The following is a 5,000-nucleotide window of genomic DNA, read 5'->3' as shown; positions in this document are numbered from 1 at the left end:
AAGGTTCAAGTATTATATTATAATCTAAAAAGATAAACACTCTTGCAGACCCGGCTTAATATCTGTCATCTTTGAAAATAGTCGTTGTGAAAAAGTAGTGTTTCATAATACGGGTTTTCTAGGTATATATTTCCGCCTTTGTTGACAATAAGAACTTGACTCTTAGCTCATGTAAGAGACTCTCTGATCAGGTTCTTTTATGTTTGGCGAACTTTGAGAGCACTTCTAGAAATAAACTTGCAATTTTAGGAATAATTTTACGAGTTAGGAGCAACTTTGACAGTAAACTTTACTTAAGTAATACGGCTGCCTTCTTCCTATTACTCTATAATATCCCACTTCCTGCCCCTCTTTCCAGCACACACACACACACACGGTGTGCAGACGTGCCTGTTACTTGCTCCATACTTCTCACCTTGATTTTCAAGATGGATTCTTCCGTTCTGAAGACTTTACTTACCTCCCAGGACCAAGCTTATCGTGGCGCTCTGGAGATATTTATGCAGCAAGTTGAGGACAAAGTGCAAGCACTCCAGTCAACTGTGCAAGAATTGATCGTAGCCTGGAGTTCACTCAGCAGGATGTTGACGATCTGAACCGGAAAGTGAACCAGCAACATTGTGAGTTGATAGACAAAGACCACACCATTGAAGATCTTCAAGAGAAGCTGAAGGCTAGTGAGATTCATATCAAAGATCTGTATGACAGATGTAACTATCAGGAAGATTATAATCGTCGAAATAATCTTCAATTCATCGGCGTTGACGAGTGCCAAGGACATGAAACCTGGGAACAGTCAGCATCCCTGGTGTCGAAGCTGCTCGAAGAAAAGCTTCAACTACCTAACATCCAGTTGGAACGAGCACACCGAATAGGTCAACGAGGTGACCGCCCACGCCCCATTGTGGATCGATTCACCAGTGATCGAAAAGCTGTCCTGAGGAATGTCACCAGGTTGAAAGGTGACATTTGTGAATGAGGACTTGTGCCCTGCCTCCCACAGTATCCGGAAAGCACAACTCCCCACTCTAAAGCAAGCACGGAGTGAAGGGAAAATTGCATATTTCCGCCATACAAAGCTAATCATAAAGGAGAAGCCTGCTTCGAATCAAGCTAACGAATCCTTCAGGCGAGGCGGACTCGGAACCACAGAAGCCGGCGGAGCCGTTGTCCTTCCTCAGTCGAGGAGACGGCAACGGTAGCAGCTGGCTGTCCTGGGCTGACCAGCAGTACTACTTCCCGCCGCGACAGTGCTTCTGTGACGACGTCTCCTGATGGTGGTGCGGAGTTGGTGGCAGTGGCTTCCAAGCGTGACAGTGTGTCCAGTGACAAGGAACGCAGTGATGACGCTGGTGCTCCTTCGACGTTGCCTCCTGATGTTCCTGAGCGAGTGGCGATGGAAAGTAGCAGCGGCAGCGGCGACGACACACGACGCTCTCGCAGGGAGCGTAAGAAGAAATAGATAAGTAGACAGTAATTTGGTATGTTACTAAGTATATCAATGGATCTGACGATTATTGGGATTTATTTAAATTTCAACTTAGTGGATAATTTTACCATTAATAATCTTGTAGCCGCTGATGCTTCTGCAGCTTCTATTGCTTCTTGTGTTATGTTTGCTGTTCTATATTTATTACTATCTTATGGCTATTATTGCTATACATATAACTATAATTATCACTATTATCATTACTATTGCTTTTGTTATTATTATTATTATTATTATTATTATTATTATTATTGCGCACAATATTACTGTTGTTATTATTACTATTGCTCTTATCATTATTGCTCTTATTATTGTTATCATTACTATTTCTACTATTGTTTAACGTTGTTGCAATTGCAGTTATTGTACATGTACTCTACCAACCATTCTGATTGAACTACCACTACTTCTACTACCATTACTTCTACTCTACTCGCATTACTACTAATATATTACTACGATCACTATTACTACAGTGCTACTATCACTTTTATTTACTATTACTACAATACTATCACTACTACCATTACACTATTACTACAATACTATCACTACTACCATTACACTATTACTACAATACTATCACTACTACCATTACACTATTACTACAATACTATCACTACTACCATTAAACTATTACTACAACCATTACACTACTATCACAACTACACTTCTATAACTACTACTGCTCTACTACTATTACTACTACTACTATACTACTATTAACTATTACTATCACTACATTACTACTACACTACTACTACTATATTACTACTACTATTTTTTTTTTTACGGTAAGGGCTATAGCGCCTGTAGGCACACTTGAAGAGTGTATGGGAAGCGCTGTTCAGCTTCCGCCCATTAGTGGCGCAGGCAATTTTATTTATAGTGGTACCCATATTAGGGCCCATATCACCGCCCAAGCTCATCTTAGTGTAACCACCTAGAACCTGGGTATCATGGTGACATGTAGGTAACTTTAAACCACTTGACAAACGGCAAAGTGTTTCAAGGCTGTACGTGGTGGGATTCGAACCTACGCGTGGACGTCTGCCCGATCCCACGCTCACCACCTTATCCACTATGCTGCTGCTGCTGCTGCTATTGCTACTATTACTGCTATTACTACTATTACTGTTGTTACTATTACTACTGTTATTACTATTACTATTACCACTGTTATTACTATTACCACTGTTATTACTACTGCTACTACTACTACACTACTGCTATTACTACTACACTACTGCTACTAGTACACTATTGCTGCTGCTACTACAACTACTGCTACTATGCTACTACTGCTGCTACTACTACTGTTACCACTTCTACTACTACTACCACTACTACTACCACTACTATTATCATTTACTATTGCTACCACAATACTTTTACAAATACTATTAGCACTACCACTATGACTATTACCTACACAAATACTACCACCACTATTACTGCTACCACCATTCAACTATTGCTAATACTAGCACTATTACTATTACTAAATGGTGTTGAATGAACCCACTTTACATGAACTTACGGATTTTGATACGTCTGCCCGATCCCACGCTCACCACCTTATCCACTATGCCGCCACTACTGCTGCTGCTGCTGCTATTACTACTACTGTTATTGCTACTATTACTGCTATTACTACTATTACTGTTGTTACTGTTACCACTTTTATTACTATTACCACTGTTATTACTATTACCACTGTTACTACTACTACTGCACTACTGCTACTAGTACACTATTGCTGCTGCTACTACAACTACTGCTACTATGCTACTACTGCTGCTACTATTACTGCTACCACTTCTACTACTACTACTACTACTACTACTACTACTATTATCATTTACTATTGTTACCACAATACTTTTACTAATACTATTAACACTACCACTATGACTATTACTTATACAAATACTACCACCACTATTACTGCTACCACCACTCAACTATTGCTAATACTACCACTATTACTACTACTAAGTGGTGTTGAATGAACCCACTTTACATGAACCTAGGGATTTGGATACTGATGTAGATGAGGATAAATACAACAGTGACCTACATGTTACTAACCTTTACACAAAATTTAGGAATACAAATGTAATGCGTTCTAAATATATTGAATTATTTCATTATTCTTCTAAAAGCAATGATGTAACTACTTTATTGACTTTGAACATACGATCAATTCCTACCAATGTTCAATCCTTTGTTGATACAGTTTTAGGCAGTGTTGCTACGAAATATAACATCCTAGGCCTAACTGAACTTAGACTTGAAGCTCATCTTTCTTCGTTGTACCAGTTGCCAGGCTACAGCTTGTTTACGAACTGTAGGAACACACACGGTGGTGGAGTTGCCATGTATATCTCTGACTGTTAGAAGTGTACACGTCTTAATGAATATTCAAAAGTAGAAACCTTTATTGAATGTATTGCGGTACAAACTGAAATCATGGGTAAGAAATCACTATTATTATGTGTTTATAGGCCTCCTAGTGGTAACATTAATTTATTTATAGATAATCTAACTGAAATTTTGTCTTCAGCTCATGAGAAAAAATTCAATGGGTTTTATATTTTTGGAGACTTTAATCTGGATTTACTGAACTGGATTTACTGAACTGTCCAAGATTTCTGTAATTTGATGTATTCTTTTGCACTTTTTCCATTGACCACTAGAGCAACTAGGATAACGGACTCCACTGCTACACTTATTGACCAAATCTGGACTTCACAGGTTGATAATAATGTGGGAAATTTTATTGTTCAGTCAGATATCTCAGACCATTATCCCATATTCTCCCAATTCAAACAAGAAGTAGCAAAGAGTGATCCAAAATCTATAAGTAAGAGTGTTCTAAGTGATATAGCGGTAAATTATTTTCATCATGAACTTGATCAAATAACCTGGGATGATATATTTACCTTGCAATGTCCAAATGAAGCATTTACTATGTTTTTCAAGGCATTTAATATAGTTTTCCAAAGGCATTTTCCATTCAAACAAATACGTGTAAACAAAAAACAAAATACAAGTCTATATATTACACCTACCTTAACTAAAAGCATAAAGGAGAAAACCGTTTAGCTCGTCTAGCAAACAAATGGCCAATGACTTACAAAGAAATATATAAAAGATATAGAAACAACTTAACTAAAGTGTTAAGAGCATCGAAGAATCAATATTATAAGAATATGCTGCAAGATAATCAAGGTAATCCCAAGACTCGTTGGAAAACCATTAATTCCCTCTTAGGCAGAACCAACCACTCACAGACCTCTACCATATCCCTTGACCCACAGCCTGTTGACATCCCTACTGCTTTCAATGAACATTTTATTAACCTTGGTAACATTGATTCAAATCCTGTAGATCATACTTATACTCAATATCTGAAGGATTCACCAGTATTTTCTATGTACATGTCCACAACGGAAGTCACTCAAGTAACCAGATACTTAAAAACTTTAGATTCCAACTCTGCTGGGTA

General features: G+C 38.0%; 1 protein-coding gene across 1 annotated transcript in view; it reads right to left on the bottom strand.

The window, feature by feature from the left end:
- Positions 1-5,000, bottom strand: part of LOC123500047 — a 28,518-nt gene that overhangs the window by 16,769 nt on the left and 6,749 nt on the right. The window lies entirely within an intron of this gene.

Source organism: Portunus trituberculatus, chromosome 50 (genome assembly GCF_017591435.1).
Source record: "Portunus trituberculatus isolate SZX2019 chromosome 50, ASM1759143v1, whole genome shotgun sequence".
NCBI classification, from domain to species: domain Eukaryota; kingdom Metazoa; phylum Arthropoda; class Malacostraca; order Decapoda; family Portunidae; genus Portunus; species Portunus trituberculatus.
Note: the sequence above shows the minus strand (reverse complement) of the source record. Positions and strands in the feature narration are given on the sequence as shown.